The sequence below is a fragment of the Rhinolophus sinicus genome, chromosome 2, assembly GCF_057876585.1.
Source record: "Rhinolophus sinicus isolate RSI-liver-muscle chromosome 2, RSI-T2T, whole genome shotgun sequence".
Taxonomy (NCBI): domain Eukaryota; kingdom Metazoa; phylum Chordata; class Mammalia; order Chiroptera; family Rhinolophidae; genus Rhinolophus; species Rhinolophus sinicus.
The window spans coordinates 70976612-71000568 of NC_142502.1; the positions used below are offsets into that span (position 1 = coordinate 70976612).

The 23957-nt window shown below is 35.2% G+C and overlaps 1 non-coding gene across 1 annotated transcript; it reads left to right on the forward strand.

Moving 5' to 3' along the window:
- The first annotated feature begins 21442 nt into the window (after positions 1-21442).
- LOC141571941 (U6 spliceosomal RNA) lies at positions 21443-21547 on the forward strand. The gene has a single exon (XR_012496983.2). It is a non-coding gene; the product is annotated as a U6 spliceosomal RNA (small nuclear RNA).
- Positions 21548-23957: the final 2410 nt, after the last annotated feature.

Here is a 23957-nt window from a genome sequence, read left to right on the forward strand (position 1 = left end):
TTCACCTGAGTACAAACTGAGGAGATAGCAGAACACAGTGGTGTGCAAACAAATGGTGCAGAGGATGGACCTGCGATGGAAAGGTGAGGGCAGCTCTCCCTACAGCCCTGGTATAAAGCCCCGCCTCATGTCAGTGGTTTCATAATGAGAAAAGCCTCATGCAGATAATGTGCACTATACATGAGGGTGGAGTTAGTCATAATCTGACCAGGTCCACCTTCGGGGAGAGTCCAGGCATGACTTTGGGGAGGGTTTGAGTCTGTGACAAAGGATGATTTTCCAAGGGGATAATCCCAGGTGATAAATACAAATTGATTTTGTTGACCATCTGATTGCAGATATTTATTGGGCCCTGCTGAACTACTGAGTCACTTATTAATGTGGTCAGTGAAAATATACTGAATGCTTATCAATCTACTGTCATCTGTGGTCCACCAAGTGACAATGACTACATCCAAGGAGGCTCCAGCACTGGAAGACTGTGGAGCTCGTCCTTCTCATGACCTGGTATTGGCTAATTAGATTACAAGCAACTGCATTGCTGTTTCTGTTCTTTTCTGTCACTGGTAAAGATAAAATATTACTGATAACCAACCTTTTGGAGCTCTAAGTGCCAGGCATGGTTCTCAGTGCTTCACATGCATCATCTCCTTTAATTTTACAACCCAGATAGAACTACTATTATCTCCTTTGCAGATGAGAAACAAACATATAGATGTTAAGTAATTTGTCCAGTCACATGATTAACAGGTGAGACCTGATCCCAGACAGAAGGGCTCTAGAGCCCATGCTTTTATTCACTAGATTATACACCAAGTAAGATCAAGGCTATCCAACTGGGAGAGAGAAGGGGAGAAAACAGTCCCAAATGCCACTTTCTTTTCAGTATTTTTCATTTTTTCACAATCATATATTACAAGTATATTTAGGGAAAAAATTCAATTGTATTATAATTTTATTTCCATTAATCATATATATTTTTTCCATTCTGACATAAAAATGGGTTTGAGTGTCAGAACTATCAGTAAGCCAGTGTCATGTTTAGGCAGATACATGGATTTAGTCTGAGAGACAACATGGTTTCACTAGTAAAACCAGCACAACATAGGAGTGGAAAGAAGAGCAGAGGCTGTAAAGGGAGCAAAGCTCGCTGGGGGTGTCGTTCACCCCAGCTGACTCAGAAGGCCCCATATGGGACACCACCGGGGATCTCGCCATTCTTAGTAACTGCTCCACACATTACTACAACCTTATCCTGGGCTCTGTGGCCTCACCATTCTTGGGTTCATTAATTGGATCCAATATGGGGCTCTCTTGTCCACCGTATTTGCTTCTATGTAAAGAAAGGGAATCCCAGGAGGTTTTGTTCTGGCTGATCAGTATCTCCAATTATCAACCGCTAGACTTCTTTCTCAGAAACATAAGGAACCAGATTCACTAGGGGAGGCATGTCTCATTTTTCTATTTAGCTAATCTACCCTCTCCGTCCACAACCAACCCATCACAAACCATCATTGGCTTATGGTTTCTGCCAACTAAAAAGTCTCCTAGTCTCTTCTCCACTATAATTTTGGTGTATTCTCTCATCAAACAGACTCTACAATATTCTAAAGTTGATCACATTTTTTGCTACTTTTTGCTTCCCATCCAAAACATAGCATAGTGTTAAGCAAAGATTGACTACAACAAATGCATATGTATTTTTACACATATGTCTGTTCATACATATGTATTTTATTAATTTTGTAAATTAGTGATTTGTGTTTATCTGTTTTCACCCCTAGCAATTCAGAGAGAGGAAGAAATCCCTCCACGTTTTTATAACATAGAGTGCTTACAGTCACGGGATTGTAGCTGACTTTGAACCAAGGAATGTAACACTGGGTACTAGTTCCAGCCCAAACACTAAGAATTTGGGTAACTATGGACCAGCTCCTCAGTTCCTCTCACTCTCAGTTTCTTCACCTGAAAGGGCTAAACACAGTAATAAATGATTACTAAAGAACTGTATTTCTACTCAACAACTAATTATTGAGTACCAAGCTTGTGCCAGGGGCTGTGCTAAGTCTGTGGTGCCTTATAGGTTCATTCCTTGGCAAATGTCCTTGTGTTTTCTAAGATTTGTTCTTACTATATTTTAAAAGAAATATAGTAAGTTGACCCAACCTTGCAATATCTAAATTTTGGTTGATCCAACCTTGCAATGTCTAAATTTTGCTAAGATTTCAAGCATTGTTCTCTTAAAGATATTCAATAATTTCAAAATACAATTGTATTATATATTATATAAATAGAAATGTTCCTGGCTTTCATGTATCTATGAGATATTTAAAGAGGGGTAACATGGCTTGCAGATTAGGGTAGGCATGTTAACTAGAAATTTAAGAGTGTGCACACTATTTGCTAGGTTCTGTACATATGTCCACTAATTCAGGTATTATTATTATTCTTGTTATATAACTTAAAAAACAACAACAGGATTCAGAGAGAGTAAATCATATTCAGAAAGTCACAATGGCAGTGCTTAGGGCCAAGTTTCATACCTTGACCAATATATAAAGTACTGCACTTCTGTGGAAATAGAGTAATTTATTCTGATCTTTTTGTAGCATGTATAATATTAGCCAAACTTACTAGTAACCTACTACTGTTTAAATAAATTTCCATTCAGCCTAGGGTCAAATGGTCATTTCTTTTGTTGATTTCCTTTTTATTTCATCAACTTACTATACTTTGCTGGCTATTCTCAAAACTCCTACAATAGCATTCTTGCTGCTAACAGTCTGGAGTAGAAGTTTATAAATGTTTGCAAGGAACTCAGAAAGGCAATGACTGCTTGATGATGTATAAGAGATTACTGTGTCCTGAGTTTAATTAAAACTATAGAAGCTGGTACAATGAAGAGATGGATAATCCAAATCAGACCAGTTTCCACAAACTCTACTCCCCTCTTCCAGCTCACATCCTGAGAAAAGACTAGTATCCCCTGGTATTAAAGGAAATGGCCAGATCTCATAGATTAACCCTTATAGGTACATTCCACAAATTAAGAAAGTTCTAGTGTCATCAGTGCCAGCTTCAGAGGCATAAATGAAATAGCAAATAGCTCTCTTTTCAAATGTTTTGGAACTAAATAATGTTAGAGCAAGGTATATGCTAATATGCATTTTATTCTTCAACAGCTATTGTTTTCTAAATATTTATTATAATGTGCCCCATTGTTAATGAGCTCTATGCTGAGATTTTCTCATGACCGGTGGCTCCTTAGTCCCAGTCAAACAATGTGGAGAATTTGTAGCTAAATACAAAGTAGGCTAGGAAAAATTATTCGCGGTCTTCAGATATTTAGTGTCAAATTTGGTGTCAAAAAGGTCTCTAAGTGGCAAGATGCAGAAATATTTCTGAAAACTCAAAAAAATATATATAGGAGAATGAAATGATGTGTCTTTCGGAAATCTTACCCTTTGCCCACTGCCAGCCACTGAAGCTAGTGTAATAAAATTATTAAGTTAATGCAGATTGAGGAGGGGGATTCATGTGCTCAAAGAAAAGATGATTCAAAGAATATGTAACAACAAAAAGAAGATATGGACTTCAGTGCCAGATGCACAATAATTACAGTGAATTTATTTAGTTAATTATAAATTACTTAATCTTTATGGAAGCGTGGAATTAAATACCAGACTTAGGCTTTCAGTATAGCAAGAAGGTCTGGCTTTTTTACCTCGTTTAGTGCAGGTCACCAAAAAGTCGAGGCTTCAAACAAGCAACCAAGTAAGCTGTTAGAGCCATTCCCCACCCCTTCAACTAATACACAGAATCTAACATTTTGCTTAGTAAACAAATTTCAATAAATTCGGCTGGATTTCATTTCGTATTCTTTTTTTTTTTTTAATTAAATTTATTGGGGTGACAATTGTTAGTAAAATTACATAGATTTCAGGTGTACAATTCTGTATTACATCATCTATAAATCCCATTGTGTGTTCATCACCCAGAGTCAGTTCTCCTTCCATCACCATATATTCGATCCCCCTTACCCTCATCTCCCACCCCCCACCCCCCGCCCCCCTTACCCTCTAGTATCCAGAATATACAAGGAACTCATGCAACTCAACAACAAAAAAAACAACCCAATTGAAAAATGGGCAGAGGACTTGAAGAGACATTTCTCCAAAGAGGTCATTTCGTATTCTTCAACATTGATCTCACACCCCTAGGATTCATTCCCACATTTGTTCCTCAGAATTTTTTGTATATTTCATTACCTTCCCACTAGTTATACTTTGCGCCTCATCTTCTGAATTCTATTGAGACTTGGGTCTGGTTATAGGCTTTAAAGCAATGAGAAGTAATGAGAATAGGTCATAAGAAAGATCGGTGGTGGTCCCTTGAAAGGCAACTACATCAGGAAAGGCAATTGAATGACTTAAGGCAATAGGAAACCAAGCTCCTCACACAGGGGAAGAAGAGTTGCTTCTATAGGCAAAGAAGACTCAAGGTTTCTAGCTTCATCAAAATATGACCATGCAGGGGAGACAGAGGAAGAGAAGGCCTGTGTCGGCTGAAGTTGGGACAGTAAGTACAAGACTGTCCCTTGTTATCTACGGTACCACCCAAGACCACAGTGGCCATGTAAGCACCAAAGCCTAAGCCATGTGCGAGGAGCACCAGGCTCCTGGCAGCTGAGAGCTCCCAAGTGACCATGGTCACCAGACATAGCAGAGCAGTACCTGCAGCCCAAACCTGAATGTGCCCAGGCCAGAGCACAGCACACAAAAAAGTGAGGGTTTGCCCAGATTAAGGATTGTACATCATAAACCCAGGAACTAATTGGTTATTTGGGAAAATGCGGGGCTGAGAGGCATGGGCAGTGCACATGCCTCTGATGGGGAAGGTAAGAGATTTTGATGACTAACCACATTTTTGGTCATTAATAATCAAGAACAATTCGAATGAGTATTCTGGAAAACTAGCTTTCCCAAACTTAGATTACATTTGATCCTTAATAATGTCAATGGGCTTTGATTTTTATCTCCATTTATATCATGTAAACTTTAAGCTGAAATCCTTTCACTGATTTGTAGCTCAGAGTTTTAGCTTTTTAATGATATAATTCCTAAGGACTGTTCACATCGTCAAATGACGGTTGTCTTTGATAAGAGAAAAGAATAAGTGTGTTTAAATTTCGCTCCTTGGACTCAACTAGAATACAGTCATAAAATTTTGAAAGGGTAAATATTTTTCTACTTTATTCTATGAAATACACATCACACTCAGTAATAAATATTATGTCTATATTATGAAAAGTACTATTCTAATACAAGTTAAGTAATTGAATGTATTGCTAATTACAACTTTATTATATTATATTTGAAAAGAGCAGAGAAGCTCTAGGCTGCTAAACTACTGCTGGGTAAATATAAGTATAGGAAATATGGGGAATGATATTTTTGAGGTTAGGTCTTCTATGACTACATGAACATTTGCTTATACCTTTTTCACGTATTTATGATTTGAGGTATTCTCATTTTGCACTCGTTAGTAGTTAGCAATATTTAAGAAGTTTTCTGATTTTCTTTTTGGATGCACACAAACCAATAATTTACCCCTCTTACTTAGTCAGTGTGAGAATGTCTATGTGAAAGAGAGGAAGGGAAAAAACAGTACTTACTTGGTGTCATGTGTCTAAACATGGTGTGTTTTTTTTCCACCTGGGAAAATACAAGGGAAATTTCTCTACTGCTGCCACCTTGTGGTTTAACATATATGAACAGACTGGAACAGACAACAGTTTGAATATTTTCTGGGTTTTGTTGTTGTTTTTGTTGTTGTTTTTCTTTTTAATAGAGAAGATCTGTCTAGGAACTACATGATTAGTTATTTAGCAAAGGATAATTCACCATAACTTTGATTATACATGACAATTATATTGATATATTTCATTTCTTAACTATTTATGATATGTAGAATATATGTCACACAGTATAGATTCATAGAAATTTCACCTTGAAAGAATCCTAGTTATAATCTATTCAAATCCTTTACTTTTACAAGTGACAAAGCAGGAAATAGTGACAAATGCTTATTTTGTTTTCTACTACATCACGATTGGGAAAGGAAAGGAGAAACACAAAATATGGCTCTTTCAACTACATATGACAAATACTTTTAGGAAATAAACTTTCTTAAGTTTTATAAGAATATTTACAGGTGTTTCAAAGACACAAACTTCCAGTTATAAAATAAATTAGTTCTGAGGATGTAAGGTGCCTATAGTTAATAATACTTTATTGTATATTTGAAGGTTTTTAAGAGAGTAGATCTTAAAAGTTCTCATCACAAGAAAAATAAAGTAACTATGTGTAGTGATGGATGTTAATTAGACTTATTGTGGTGATCATTTCACCATATATATATATATATATATATATATATATATATATATATATATATACCAAATCATTATGTTGTGCACATGAAACTAACATAATATTATATGTCAATTATATCTCAATATTTTTTAAATTAAGTTTAAGAAAGAAAGTTAGAAATGATAGTGATAAGAAAAACAAAGTGAGAAGTTAAATTTACATTTTTAGTGCCCACTATGAATAAAGTTATTTTGGAACCAATTTTCTTCTCTCCAATAGTAGAATGGCCCACTTTTTAGTTGGTCTCATTCCTCACCTTTCCTTAAAGGCGGGCGTGGCTACAAGACTAAGCAGGTTACACCCTTTATTCATCTTGAAATGTATACTGGGAAGTGAGCTATTTTGGACCATGTAGATGGGGGGAAAAAAACAAGGATGGCAGAGAAGAAATTAGAAAGAACTTGTGTCGCTGACACTATGGAGTGTTCAGACCAGATCTGGAGGTATACCCAGATTCTTAACATGAGAAAGTTTACTTTGTGAGAAAAGTAAACTTCTACCTCATCTCTGTTATTTTAGAACTCTATTTCTCCAGATAAATTTGTATCTGAACTATTGAATAAAATGTGACATTGTTTAAATGGGTAGTCAATAATTTCAGATTCTACAGAAAAATGAAGACAAAGAGTACATATTAGTTCGTAGGGCAGCCATAGACAGACTGCTTGGCTTAAACAATAGAAATTTCATATTTCTGGAGGCTAGATGTCCAAGACCAACACATCAGCTGAGCAGGTTTCTTTGGAGTTCTTGCTCCTTGGCTATCAGATGACTGCCTTCTCACTGTACCCTCACGTGGTCTCTCCTTTGTGTACATGCATGTCTGTGTTCTAATTTCTTCCTACAAGGGCACTAGTCATCTTGGATTGAGCCCCACCCTAATGACCTAATTTTAATTTGCATAGCTCTTTAAAGACCATATCTCCAAATACAGTTCCATTCTGAGGTACTGGTGGTTAGGACTTCAACGTAGAAATTTTGGGGATACACAATTCATCCCAAAACAGAATAAAACTATTGGTTAACTTAAAAATTCTACTTGGCAGATACTTTAGATCAAAATACCAATAGCCCAAAACCAAAATTAGAAAATATTATTCAAGTCTCTCTTGAAGAAAAATCTCAAAAGCTCTATCTTTGTGCCCTCCCCTCACTCCGTTAGTAATTTGTTTACCCTGGCCTGACTGCCTATGTCTCTTAGGTCTCCTTTTCTGCTTCCTACGTAAGCCTCAAAAAGTTGGTCAGCTTTCACTGTCTGTCCCAGGCTTCCAAGGCCCTTCTCACCCCTAGATCTACTTCCTTTTACTAGGACACCTCATCCTGTTACATAACTTCTAATATTCCCTGCATCAGTCTTTCCACACATCTCTCATAAATTCATAAACTGCCTACTTGACACCTCTATGTGGATACATAATAGGTATCTCAAACTTAATGTGCCCCCACACACCGCCGCCCCCCCAGAAAAAAACAAAGTTGATTTCTTCCCCTAAGCCAATTCCTTCCCAGTCTTTGTTGTCTTCATAAATGACTCCACTATCAACAAGTTTTGCAAAACCAAAACCTATGAAAAATCCCTGATTCCTTTCATTTATCAACCCAGACTCTCCATCTCCCCCATACAATCAACCATTAAGTATAGTCAATTCTTCTGCTAAACATACCTAGATTCTGTACCTTCTAATGCATCTCTACTGTGACAATGATAGCTCAAGCATCATAATCTGTCACATAGCCCTGTGTATGCAATAGCTACTAATTGGTTTTTGTTCTTCTACTCTTGCCTCTTTTTTTTTTATTATTATATTTATTGGGATGACATTGGTTAGTAAAATTACATAGGTTTTGGGTGTACAATTCTATAATACATCATCAATATATTTCATTGTGTGTTCACCACCCTGAGTCAATTCTCCTTCCATCACCATATATTTGACCCCATTTACCTTCTTCTACCATCCCCCCACCCCATTACTTTTTGGTAACAACTAAGCTGTTGTCTGTGTCTCTGTTTTTGTTTGTCTTGTTCATTTTTTTTTTTTTTTTTGCTTTCAGTTTTATATATTCCTGCCTCTTAACAGCTCATTTTCACCTCAGCAGCCAAAGTCGAATTTTTAAAAATCTAAATCAGAGTATGTGACTCTCTTGCTTTAAACTCCCTAATAATTTTCCATTGCACATGAAGCAATATCCAAATCCCTCATCATGGCCCATGGGGGTTCTTATCAGCTGACTGCCTATACCTCTTATGATGAGATTTCATTCACACTGTTCTCCCCTTTGCAAGCTGTGCTCCTCCACACTGACTTTCTTTGTAATGGCTTATGTTCATTAACAGTTTGGGGTCTTTTCACTTTTTTTTTTTTTCTTCTGCTTGGAATGTTCTTCTTCCAGAAAGTCATTCAGGTCCAATGTTACCTTTTAGTGAGGTCTTCCCTGACTCCCCACCAGCACTCTTTATCACATTACTACCACCACCCCCTGCCCCCATACTATTTTAGAATACTTTCCACTATCTGAATTTATTTGGTCAATTTATTTGTTAATTTAGGAATTACTTTCCTTCTTCACTATAACATCAGCAACCAAGAAGCAGGGACCTTATCTATTTTGTTCACCATATTTTCCATAATACCTAAAATAGGGTCTAGAGGTGAACACTTTTTAATGAATGGATGCATGAATGCCGTGAGCTGCTTTGTGGAGTGTATATTACCATGATGGTTGGGCAAAAGCTGGGTAGATAGGAGCAGGAGCTTGAAGAAAATAATGTAAGGTTGATGGTCAAGGCACAACTTACAACATTTGTGAAAATTTCCTCTTTTGAGTCATAGTTCTGATCTATCAGTGTTCTCTTTAAGAGATGTTCTTCATATTCATCTGTATTCTAATAGGTCTGAAATGTTTATCCCTTGAACTAACCATTTCCCTGAAATCTAGACATAATTAACAAACATTTTTTAGACATCTGTAAATCTCACAAGCACCTCAAACTCAGCATGTCCAAAAAGCACAGCTTTGTTTCTTCTTCTTCCTCAATCTGGAAATCAGAAAGTCTGGAAAATTTTGTTTATAATTCCACTACTATCAATATGACCTTGAGCAATTCACTTTATCTCCCTGGGTCTGTTTCATCTATTAAACAAAAGGGTGCATCTAGGTGACCTCTATTGTTTTCCACAACTTTATATTTCTATGATGTAATCATTGAGCAACATTAAGCCTTTTCCCTTCAAATCATTATATCTGAGTAGTCACAAGAATAACCAAGCAGCCAATTGTCCTGTTGGACCAACAGTGAACATAGGCAAATGAACTCTGTAAGATCATTTGCTAAGAGGGCCCATCATTGCAAGTACACTCCAGTAACTCAAAACCATTCTTAAACAGACATACCTCTGAGGATCACACTCTCCACTTGTTATTTATGCATCAGATAAATCTAAATTTAGAGTCAAAACAGATCCACATTTCCCTCTATAGCATTTTATTTTCCTAAGTCCTATATATGTTTAAATTTTTTGGTTACCATCTTCTGTTTTATTGTGTGTTTTTTTAAGAAACCCTAGAATACTTGTACCTTCCTCTCACTACCTTTAAGACTCATTTGTCAATTAATGCCTTTTTTTCTGAGCCATATATATATATATATATATATATATATATATATATATATATATATTATTTATTCCTCAGATATCACGTATTGTTCCATGCACACAGTGAGTGACTGATAAATATCACAGAATATTTATCAGAAACTTACCCATCCCTACAAAAAAAAAAAAAATCATGAAGACAAGTTGTGTCCTATAGATGAAGAAAACTATTGTCCATGTAGTGCCAGTGGGCAACATAGCAACAGAAAATGAAATGCCTCAAGCTCAACTCAAAAAAAATACTTTCACAAAAATGTTATTGTTACCCCTTCACATTTTATATTAACTTTTCCAACTCTTTCCAATTCTCCTCCATCACCATAGCAATTCACAACCAGTACAGAACAGTTAGTATTATAATCAAGAGGGGGGGGGGAAGTAATTTTCATGTTTCTCCATAGGATTAAATCCAATATTCTTATTTTCTCTATGCAAAATATTGCAACATTGACCTAGTACACCTGCTAGTTAATCCTGTAAGTACGTTCGATGTATCCAAGAAAAACGACTCAGTAGTTATGGAAGTCTATTTACCGTGGAGTTCAGGAAGCCAACTCTTCTGAACCCTGACCTCACATGATTGCCTTCCAAGGTTCAAAATATGTATTCATAATTTTGTACTATTTTTTATTAAAGTGAGCTGCCAAAACTGCATAAGATTTGGATCCTGCCCGGATCTGCCTTAGGTACCTGGTATGCCACTTAAATCCATGTGTATCCTCCCACAATGTCTAGAATCCATCCCTCAAAATACACTAAAATTACTTAAATTCTATAAAAGTAAAATGTAAGTCAGGGAAGTGGTTCATAGATTAATTTATTATAAAAGAATCTTTAAAAATTCTCTAAATATTGGAATGAAATGTCAAGCACCTACACATAGTCTACTTCTTTGATTAAGAAAATGTAGTATGCTAAATTTAAAAAAAGGTTATTATTCATAATATAGTTATCAAGCATGGTTTAGAAAATAAAATTCAGTTTATAGAAGGTCTTAGTAATTATAAAGTTTTCTTAGAAGAAAAAGAAATATGTTGGTGGGATAGGACAAGAAATTGGAGCCAAGGGAAGCTGACCAGGGGAAGTAGAAAGGATTCTCTTTCTTAAAGTGTTATGCAGCACAGCTACATATATGGTGATGAAGATTGCTTTTCTGGGCCTTTCCATGAATGATGAGTTTGTGATTGAAGATCAGGATTATAGTACTTCTCTGTGGATGAGAAAAAAAGGTGGGGGTTCCCATGGAAAGTAACCTCACGGGATGATCTGGATATAAATTCTCTACTGGACAGGTCATGGTGGGCAGTCACATGCCAGGCCTATAACATTTTAACAAAAGGTTTGTCTTTGCCTTAAGCAAGCCCTGTCCACTGTTTATGTGCATCTCAGTTAACACATTTTGAAATAGGACACTCATAAAATAAAGGAGAAACTTAGAGATACTCAGAATGTCAGTAAGAAACGTCCAAACCAGTACAGAATTTTTGTAAGGGTTTATTTGAGCTAAACTGAGGACATATCTGGGGAGCAAGATCTCAAATGCTCTGGAGAATAAATTTTGCAGCTTCTGTTAGCCATTTAAAATTAAGGAGGGAACACACATGGAGGTGGGAGAAAGTAAGAGGGGACCAGATAGCAGGATAGTCAAAGATTATGTGCTCTCTTGAGGGTTAATAACCCCTTCCATGGGTATGACTTCTGGTATTTCAAAGATGTTTTAACCTAGATGCACAAGAACAATGGACAGGGCTGGCTTAGAACCTTTCACTAAAAAAGTTATAGGCTTGGGGCATGACTTACCCACCATGACCTGATCTGTTAGGAATTAATGATCAGATTACCCTGTGCGGTTACTTTCCATAGAACCTTTTTTTTCGTCCACAGGAGAAATATAACTTGAACCTAAAGAAAGAAGAATATAGCACTGGCATTTTTGTCCCCACTTAACTCATGGTGAGATCGAAGAGTAAGGATGCTATGTTACCAGCAATGAATACTACATATATAAAATAAGCAGCCAGGTTAAATTTAAACTATACTTGCAATATAGAATACAAAAGCCAAGAAACACACTGAATCTACTGGAAAAGGGAGGCTTGGAATTTTTAGAAAAATAAGCCTATACAAGCATCCTTGGCAGGTAAAAATAATAATAGTAAAAGTGAGAAGTTAGATGAGTTTGGAAGAACCCTTCCTGTTAGTCTCTTTATAGGATTCAAGGAAGATCAAATCTGCATCCCCCCATCCCTAGGCCTGCCCCCAGGAGAGCCTCACAATTTGAAAGGAGCAAACAATCAGATTGAAAGTCAGCAAACTCAAGACAATGATCACTGCATATAGATCTGAAGAGAAAAGCAAGTTGCTGGGGGGAAGGAAGGGGAAGGTGGCAGTTAGCACGGAAAAAAATGGGATCTAAAGTCAAAATAATCTGAAATTTAATTGTGATAACCTGAAAACTTGCTTAGGACAAATCAGTGTCACAGATAAGAGGCATCTAAAAGTTTCAATCTGCTTTGGTCTTTCGTCAGCAGACCACTTCAGATCTGCCTGCTTACTTAGGAGTGGAGAGGGAAGGTGAGCACCTGAGACCCCCCAGGGCAGCTCAGCACAGAGGGAAGGCAAAGGCTCATTACCTGCACCACTTCACTGAGCTGGCAGTCCCAGAACCTGTGAGAAATTACCCCAGCACAACACTTTATTTCTAGTTAACCTTTGCACCATTACTTCTATTTGAGGCTGAAGTTCACTGAAAATGCCTGGAAAAACTTGTAGTTGTCAACTGGTATATTTTAAGTGATAATACGGATAATTATAAACTGATCCCAAATCTGTCTTCCACAATGGAGGGCAGAGTTTTGTTAGGCTATGTCCTCAGCAGTCTAACTTTCTACTGTAGTTTAATGGTGAAAATAAATTACTAACCCGTCCTCTAACATGAGTTACGTAACTTGCTAAGCAGAGAAACTTCAATTTCTGTTTGTTGTCACTTCAGTACTTGACAGCTTTTAGTTCCATAAAGCAGTTTTTAAACTGTTAAGACACATACAACAAAAATAAGTTATCTTAATACAAATACTCAATCCCATTTGACTACCATTTTTACATAAAACTTACTCAAAATTTGATGGATAGACTGGACAAGCTCTGATAATAGAGGCTCATGATAGTTTGACATTATGTTGTGAAAACGGACAATTATAAACAAGAAACTTCTAATAATGCTAGAAGACATTGAAATACACTCTTAGTTGCTAATGGAAGGTTTATAAATTAGTATGTAACATTTCTGGACGAATTCAACAAATTTTATCATAAAGGAATTACACTGTTCCTACTTCTCATGAATAATTTCTTTCTAAGAATATATCCCAAAAGAAAAAAAGAAATTCATAGCTTAACATAAAATCATGACTGTCATAGCATTATTTATAATTTTGAATTAGTGGGATCAATTTTAAAGATTAACAAGAGGAACTTGTTTAAGTAACCTATGTACAAATTGAAAAGTATCAAAAATATCCTTAATCATGAAATCTACAAAAGTATTAAGACTGAGTAAAGTACTTATGTCATAATATAAAAGAAAGCATATGATTAATTCATCATAATCTCAACTATAACTAGAGGTAGATCTAAATAGAAAAATACACTGAGACATAAATAGTAGAAATTTCTTGAAATTATGGAAAATTTTTATTTCTCTATTTCCTATTATAAGTATGTATCATTAATGTAAATATAAATACTGAAGATGTGTGACATTTTACTTGAACACTCAGATATATTAAATAGCTCTACCCCTTATAAATGCTAAAATCATTTGTATGTACCAGAAGCTAGATATAAACATGCTATTAATTGTCCTTGATCAAATAATTGTTTTTATCAGAGCAATCCTAAATATATAGCCTGTACTTTTGGGAAGGCCTTGTGGAAACCAGGACAGTTAGAAGAGAAAAATGCATTGGCATTGTTTAAAGAGTTGACATAGAATCTTTAATATGATGTAGTTTCAGTGATGCCTGAGTGTTAGAGTGGTTTATTTTAAAACTGAAAGAAAGGCAGAAGGAGAAGGCAGGCAGGCAGGCCAGCAGGCAGAAAGGAAAGAAAGAAGGAAACATCACAAAAGTACTTGTGTCTTGCAGAGATCTTTGTTTTCCTACTCAACAGTGATTTTTCTCCATCTTCCTTTCACTGACTTTGTCCAGAAATCTGGAGTCTTGCACTCAAGGAAGATGGGCCAAACCTCTGGCCCAAGAAAATCATAATTAATCTTAGCCAATCATGAAACCCATCCCCAAACTCCTTTGCCAATGAGTAGATTAAGAGTGGTCATATGACCCAGTTTTAGCCAATGAGACACAAGGGAAAGTCTACTCGAAGCTTATAGAATAAGGTTTTCTTGCTGATAAAAAGAAAAAACAGAGAAATTTCTCAGAGCTACTGTTGTCATCTTTGAGAATGAGAAAAGCAATCAGCAACACAAATAGCAGAGTGGAAAATGGAAAACACATGGTTCCCTGATGACTTCACTAAGTTACTGAACCAGCCCCAGAGCCACCATCTCCTGGATTTCTTATTATTTGAGATAATAAATGCTTAAGCCACCATTACTTTCAGAGCTTGTACTTGCAGCCTCAGGATATTAACTGCCATAACATGAGTGCAACATAGAAATCAAAATCCTAAGAATCTGGAGGAGAAATGAGGCGGCCAATTCTGGTCACACATGATGGACATAAAATACTTATATAATTGATGTCACACACAAACAGGAAAAAGACTTTGGATTTCTTCTAAAGTAGACATTGTCCACTCTGGACACTAGAATCTCAAATTCAATTGTGCAACTGTTGGTTGTATCTCATGTTCAAGTTCTTGTCCTAAAAAATCTCTCTCTCTCTCTCTCTCTCTCTCTCTCTCTCTCTCTCTCTCTCTCTCTCTCTCTCTCCCACATCTCAACAATTATTTATTTTCACAACTCATTTTATTCCCTTTTGTGACAAACATTCTACACGCTCATGTAAAAATTATGAAAAGTTCAAATAATAAATATATACAATAAAAATTAAGTCCTCCTTACCTCTCCATCCCATTATCCTTCTGGTAGTAACCACTGTTAACACTTGGTATGTATCCTTCTGAATTTTTTTCCTTTACATTTACAAGTAGTTATATATAGGTGCAGATATGTACATACGTTATTCGGAATAGTTGTGATTGTGAAGGTTTCATCAACATATTAGGTTGGTGCAAAAGTAATTGTGGTTTAAAAGCTTAAAAACAAAATTGCAAAAACCGTAATTACTTTAGCACTAACCTAATACATGCGGCCATGTTTTCTGATTATCCTTTTCCTCTTAACTCTCCAAGAGATTTTCCTATCTATACCAACACCTTATTTTACAGAAAGGAAATTAAGACCCAGAAAGATGAAGTAACTTGCCCAAAATCACACAGCTATGAGCCCCAAACTTTATGACTGATCATTCACCCATATCAGTAAAAATAAGGAGGTTATGTATCTGGTAACATTTAACCTAAAAAAAAATGTCACAGTTTCACCATAGCAAAGATTTGTTTCTCACTTACTCTATAAAGCCATTACAGGTGGTACTGGCTCCCCATGTCCCCTTCTCTTCAGAATTTAGGAAAGCAGCCTCTGCCAAGTCTCACAGCAAAGGAAAGAGAGATGCCAAACCATAACCTGTCCCATAAAGCTTCTACACTGACATTTCGTTACTCAAAACAAGTTACATGACCAAGCCTGACATCAAGAAGGTATAATTCTCAGCAAAAAGAGGAGTCATAATATTTGAAAATCATGATACTATGTGTACACATCCTTCTTCCTCCTTTCTTCCATGCTTTTGATTTGGTTGAGATTTGTGTTTTATTATTTTATTTATTTTCTCCTCTACTAATTTGGAACTTATTTTTAACGTTTGCCGTAAAATGTTAAACATATATTTAACTATCAAAAATTAAAGTTATAATTTTTATCCTCCCAAGCAATACAATTTAACTCTAATACCTCAACATTGACTTACAGGCTATTGTTTTCCAGTATTTTAGTTCTTTTTTTCTTTCCCCATAAATCATATATTGTTTTTCAATTTTGAAGATCTCAAGTTTGTTGAGATCTATCCATTTTTACCAAATAGCCTGCTAATCATTTTTCTTCTTGTAGATCTTCCATGTAGGATTATACAGGTGTGATCACAAAAGACGGTGAATGCTGCTGTTGAGTGCCATGCAGTGGAAAGTCAGGGATCTTCCATATGGGAAGCAGCGCATCAAACCTTAGTAATAGTGTGTGACAAGTTCCAACATTTTTGGTGCAGTCAGTCGGGTGTGAGTTATGGCTGAAAGAAGGTGTGTTTTACAGTGTGCTTTAAATCACCCTCCATCATGACAATGTTCCATGTCACACGTCACTTCTGGTATGTGGCAATTTCTGTCAAATAAAAACATGGTGTATCCTCATCTACCTTATTCACCGGATCTGGCACTGTGCAACTTCTGGCTCTTCCCCAAAGTCAAAATGACCATGAAAGGTTAACGTTTTGAATCAATTCAGGACATCGAGGCAGTCACTACATTGCAACTAAAGACACTTACAAAAGAGGACTTCCAGAACTGCTTCAGAAAATGGCAAGAAGGATGGGTAAGTGTGTTTGAAGAGAGGGGGAGTACTCTGAAGGGTATTACTGGCAATGTGTCTTTTACTGTAATATATTTTTTTTAATTTAAACATTCACAATTGTTTTTTATCACACCTTATATTCTAGCCTTCTATAGTAAATAGTATTTTTAGTAAGGGGGTTTTATGTAAAGGGTTGTTAGTGGTAAATAATGTCAGTTTGTATTTATCTGAAAATGTCTTTTTAATCTCCCTCTTATTTATATTATTACTTATATTTCTGGGTTAAGACTTGTTTTTTAACCCAATTCCACTGTTATTCCACTGTCTTATTATTAGTCTGTTCTCTAAAGATTGTTTCCTGTATTTAATCTGTCTTTTCTCTCTGGATATTTATTAAGATATTTTATTTCTTTGATGATTTGCAGTTTCAATCTGACGGGTCTTGGTTTTGATCGCCAATCCTCTTGAGGGTCAAAATCTATTTAGGGTTTCTCAATGGAGATTTGATTTTTCTCTCTCCATCCAGAACCCCTGCAGAGAGTATTTATTTTTTATTTATTCTTTCATAGAAGGTGCTACTTTCCTGACCTGGCCTTATTTGAAGGGTCCCGTGATAGACTTCTAATATGGAACACGAACTAGACACCAGATAGCCATCAAAATGAAGGTCATGGATCTGGCCATGGATTAGCGGATTTCCCCAAAGCCCCAGGGCAGCCAGGAATTTAATGCTGGCTCATTTGCCTCTCTGGATTCATGCTCTTCACTATATTTCTGAGAATTTCTCTGAATTTTTTTCCTGGCTCAACACGCATTTATAGATGCATTTGAAGATGATTTTCAGAAGGGGTGGATAGGGAAGCCAGTGAGCCAAAGCACTTGAAACAGAAGTTCCCCATAAACATGTTTATTAAAAAAAAAAAAAAATCCATAAGCACAACAAAAATGTTTAATCGAGTTCACATGATGGAATAAATTAAATACTAACTAAATACACATATAAAATATGAAACACTACATAGCATTTTCCAATATTAAATATCAGTCATTTCTCAGTAAGGATATGTGCTATCTCTAAGCCTCATATTTGAAATTATTAATACCATGGTAAATATACTGCGAGCATTGAAAAAATATTAACAGAGAGACTAAGAATTCTCCATAATTACATATCTGTTTGTGGTTTGGTGATACATGAACCTCAGCTTTTTCTAATAGATGATATATTTGCTTTCCTTTCCAGTACTCACTGCTTTCTACTTTATGGGACAGATCTACAATAGGATCTAGCTCTGGTTCTATGGATCCCAATGTGTTTCATTGTCCTACCCAACCTATTTCAGGCATTCAACTGAAATAATCTATCCTCATCCTACCCCAAACTCCACTCCTTGGCTCTGAAATGTTCCTAAATGGATCCCATTCTCATGAGGCCCTAGCAGTATTTCTGTACCCCACTGCAACACTGGATCATAGTTATTTTCCGTTATGCTACTGACTTGTATCCACAATCGAGAGGCTTCTAAGAAGATTCTTCTTCCACAAGTCCTCCATGGTATTAATAAGGGAAAAATAAAAAGATGACCTATTTCTAAAAATTAAATATTTAAATGCTCCACAATTCTAGGGGAAAAAATGGATTAGTCAAAATCAAGTACAGAATGTCTTTTTTACAGTTTTATGAGTTAATATAACCCAGGGTAGCACTTATTGTCTGCAAAAAGTTGCTTTAAACACATATGAAACAAAGGGAAGCTGTTGAAAATTCTGGACATTTATTTAAATGAGTTTAGTCTTCCTAAGATTGATTAGTCTCAGAAATAAGTACTTCCTATTTTTGCTGAGATCACAAGGTCTGAAGTGTGTCAGCCAGGAAGTCCCTCCAGTAGTAGTTACTGTCCTAAATTCAAATATTGGAGTTCCATTTTGGAGCAATTTACAGATATTTGATTCCCTATTAAAATAAAATCTTCCCTACTCTCACCTCTATCCCATGGCTACCACCCTCATTTATTCTAGTAATACCCTCTGGATAATTAGTTTAAAAATTATTTTTAAATTATGACATCTTAGGTAGAAGGATATTTAAAAATTTAAAAAGACATTATGGTGTTGTTTAAGATTGGACATATAATGTGCCTATCTTTTTTAAATTTTGAAAACACTGATATTTCTACTTTGTCATCATGGAAATAAAAAAAGCTCTGTCTTGGACTACCAAAATAAAATTTAAAACATATTTTAACACACCTATATAATTATTAAAGCTGTTAGAACCATTTGCCTGTAAAGAAATATACATAAACCTACTTCTTCCGTATACTTTAGAAAGTAATGTTAAAATAAAAGTCATAAAACAACAGAATCATTCATTTGATGTTTATGTTACTGCTGTCCTGCAGTAGTCACAAAGTCCCTCTAATGGTTTATTTACAGCTTATAAAGAGGAATAATGAAATCATACTAATGAAAACTATGTTCAAGTCTAAATGTTTAATTACCAGAAAGTCAAAATTGAATTAGCTTATAACAAATCAGTTATCCTCTGATATGAATAGATGAATAGACTGTGGAGGACAAGACAGTACTAAACACATGTGTGATTTTGTTTCCTCCCACAGGAAATAAAAGAAAATGCTCAATTGTGAAGCAGAGAGACAGATTGCTAATTTTATAATGATGGACCCCAAGATTAAGCAGCAATCATTCTCTTTGGCTATATAACTGCTAGTTCAAAACCACCTAAAAAAGAAAAATCACTTAACATAATGGGCCTGGGATGGCAGAATGGAACATCTTGCCTAGATTTGTGAATTCCAGTGTATGCCCCATTGAAGAATGATGCTTTGGTTGGAGAATATAAAATTACTTATTCTTTTCATAGGTTTTGCAGTGAAAACAATAAATCAACTAGATGACACAAACAAAAGAATATGAAGTAATTTTAGCATAAAGGGTACCTGGTAAAATAAAAATGTTATACATATTAAGCCAAGATAACATTGTAGTTATGAATTACATGGGTCTTAGGAGCTCACCCCGCTCTGCCTTTTTCTACCCAATGGCCCACAGCCATTGTGGCTTCTGGAATATAAGCAAGGACAGTAGTCAAGGTTTAATGTTCTATCAGAGAGGCATCATACTCAGTGTCCTTGATTCCAAAGTCCCTCATTAATGATTTCTGTTTTGTTTGTGGTTGGTGGGAATGTTTAGGAGAATAAGCATTAATTTAACAGTTTCTATAGAACTAGAAGACTATTATTTAAAATGACATCTTTCAATTGTTTTATATATATGTGTATATATATATATATATATATATATATATATATATATGAGATATTTTTATGTACATGTCATTAAGAAACAAGGTTCATAATTTAAGAGAAGGAGATACAAATATAAAATTAATAGATTTAAGTAAAACTTAAAACTCAAGTTACGATAAGAAACAGCAGTATGAACTTAAGGATGCATTTTTTAATTAAATAAAAAAAAGTGATGATGAAAATTCAAAACAATGACACCACCAAATACCAGCAAGGATGTGAAGCAACAGGAACTTCCCTTCATTGCTGGTGGGAATGAAAAACGGTGGTTACTTTGCAAGACACTTTGGCAGTGTCTTACAATATGAAAAACACCCTTATCATAGAATCCAGCAATCATACTCTTTTGGTATTTACCCAAATACACTGAAAACTTATGTCCACCCAAAAATCTGTACACAGATGTTTATAGCAGCTTTATTCATAATTGCCCACACTTGGAAGCAACCAAGATGGCCTTCAGTAGGTGAGTGGAGAAATAAACTGTGGTACATTCAGACAATGGAATAATATTTGGCACTGAATAAAATGAACTATTAAGTCATACAAAGACATAGGGAAAAAGAAGTCAGTCTGAAAAGGTTATATACTTTATTATTACAATGATATGACATTCTAGAGAAGGCATGATTATGGAGACCATAAAAAGATCAGTAGATGCCAGGGGTTAGAGAGGAAGAAGGGTTGAATAATCAGGATATAGAGGATTTTTCGGGTAGTGAAACTATTCTGTATGATGATATTAGGTGGATACATGTCATATATTTGTCAAAACCCATAGAATGGACATCAAGAGTGATCCTAATATAAACTATGGACTTTGGATGATCGTGATGTGTCAATATAGTTTCTTCAATTGTAACAAATGTACCACTGTGTTAGAAGATATGCAGAAGGAGGGGAATATGTGGGGGCATATGGGAACTCTCTGTACTTTCTGCTCAATTTTGCTGTGAACCTGAAACTGCTCTGAAAAAATGAAGTCTATTTTTAAAAAGGTACATTTTCCCTAACTCTATCCACTGAAAAGGCGTAGAGAAAAATACTTACCCAGCAGTAATGAAAGCCCCTAGTGCCTATGTTGTAGTATCTTATGTCTTTCTTCACTAAAAATAACCCAAAACTCCACAAAGAAATAGGTGATTACAAGGCTGGCAAAGGAAATACACAAGATTTCTCTGGGGTGTCTTATGATAACAGAAAGCAATAAAACTATTTAAACTCCTGTGGCCATACCCAAAGTACTAGGAGTCAAATTGGAGAGCTTTCTACAGGAAAAGGTGGGTTAGTTTAAGTCTCAGAAAGAATAATAACTACAATAGATTGAAAAAAGTCAAATGAATTCAGAAATATATTTTAAAATTATATTTAGTAGTGCTTGCTTTGGCAGCTCATATACTCAAATTGAAATGATACAGAGAAAATCTTGTGCCCCTGCACAAGAATGACACTTAAATTCATGAAGTATTCCATATTTTGGGGACAGATGGTTACTAGACTTACTGCAGTGATCACTTCAAAAGGTAGATAAATGTCAAATCACTATGTTGTACACCTGAAACTCATATATTGTATGTCAGCCATACTTTAATTTTTTAAAAATAATAAGTAAATAGAAATACATTTAGTAGTCTCTTTAGAAAGATGCTAGGAAAGTAATTAATTTTGTTAAAAACTGGTACACTGAGGGAAATAATCAAGCATTTATCCTTTTGTATGTGAACAGAAATTTGGAGTAACCAAATCAAATAGTTGATTCTTTATAGCAGTATTCCAGCTTAATAAAAAGGGGTAGAGAGAAGAAATAATAAAATTATAATATCCCCACTTTGCAAACCAGTAATGAAATAATGAAAACAACAATCACCAGGGTTTGCTAATATCATAAAATGAAAGACAACCAGACATCAGTCACCTCCTGATGGAAGTACATAATAACACTCATAACATCATTCTAACAAAATAAAAACTCAAACCTGAATCCAATCAGACTTCTAGATTTAATTATCAATTTACAGGAAATGCAGGGAAAAGAGACACAGGCCAAATAATGCAAGGATGCAGAGCAAATTGGGGGGAAATGTCACTATTTGGGAAATTCTGAATACTACTCTAAAAAGATCACTATAAAAAAAAAAAGAAAGAAATCACTATGTATTTCTAAAAGGTATAATGGTACTATGATTGTGCTTTTACAAGGTCTTTATCTTTTTAAAGAATTCAGTGAAATACTTAAAAATGAAAGATGTTATGTCTGGAATTTGTTTCAAAATAATCCAGTGGGACTGAGTAGGTAAGGACAAAACTGAACCAAGTTTGTCTATTAGTGATAATTGCGGAAGACTCATCATGGGTACGTAGAGGATTCTTTTACATGTTTGTACTTGTTTGAAATTTCCCGTAACAAAAAAATGTTTTGTAATGGTAGTGTTAAAACAGAATGAAAAGAATACTTAATATCTTTCCATATATTTCCCCAATACTTCATATAAAAGCATCAAATACTCCAACGAATATCCAAATTGCAATTAGAATGATTCAACCCTAATTTAGAAAAGATTAAGAGATCTAATTCATTCAATTGTTTAGGTAACAAATTTGGGTTCAATGTTAATTTCTAATTGTTCTGTCATTTTGAATAACAGACTGAAAGGAGTTCTGTTAAAAATATCTGCAATCAATATTCATTTGAAATGTGTGGGTAGAAAATAATGATCTTAGGAAAATTAGTTTATTTGTAGGAACTTTAGGAGAAGAAACTTTTTAATTACCTTTGAACACAGAGTGGCCTAGAGACCTAAGAAATATTTCTGATTTACATAAAGAAGCAGATGTCAGGATAATAATTATCAATAAAAAATAGTGCTACTAAACATAAACTTTATATGACAAAATTACATAACAATAATTTAAATGCTTAGTAAGGCAGAGAACAGTTCAATGAAAGCAAAAGAGCAAGCCAGAAGATGGTATGGACGGCTCTAATGTCAGAAGAGGTTGAGAAACAGGACAGAGATGAGAATGTTTTATTCACTCTCTTTGTGTTTGTAGAGAATAAAAACTGAAGGGATCAGCCAAGCTCACGTGAAAGATAAAGAAACTCTAAGAGCTTAATGAATTGGGAGAAGTTCTATAATATACTACTGCAGAGTAAGTTTTTTTGATAATAATGTTTATATGGTAAGATATACTAAGACTATGATATAGATTAACAGATTGATGACTAAGATAAACACAAATAAAATGTATACCTGAGATGTGACGCTTTACCCAAGCCCATTTGGAATTATTAGGACTGTTAATGATACTCGGAAGATGCCCAGGAGATAGATTTTGGAAATGGAGAGACTATAGCAATATGATATGGTTAAACCTTGCATCAACTGAAAATTTTCCCCCAGAGAAATTCATGGTTTCAAGGCTGGATTTAGTTAGAAATGACAAAGTGTTGACTACTTCCCCATCCATGAAAAATCAAGTCCATGGTTTCTATATATGTTTCTGAGTATGGAAAATATATTCCTATAAACTGAATAGCAAAGCATATCCCAGGACCCTTGATGTAATTGTGCACATTTCTTTTGGAAACCATAGATACAACCAGAGCATCCTGAATAAACATACATAGAACTGTAGATTATAACACACTCAACTATAAAAGCATAACCATGCTTGTCATAGGACGGGATATTATCCACAATGTTTGATAAATTTGAAGCCTACATGTCTGTGTATTAAGCATTGGGATAGCTAACTGATAGCAATAATCAAAATATTAACCATATATTCAAGCCAGATTACTTTCATTAGAATCCTTGAGTGAGACAGTATCTGTTGCAGATTATCTTCTTATAATCCATTTACTTGATTATTACATTTAGAAGTATTT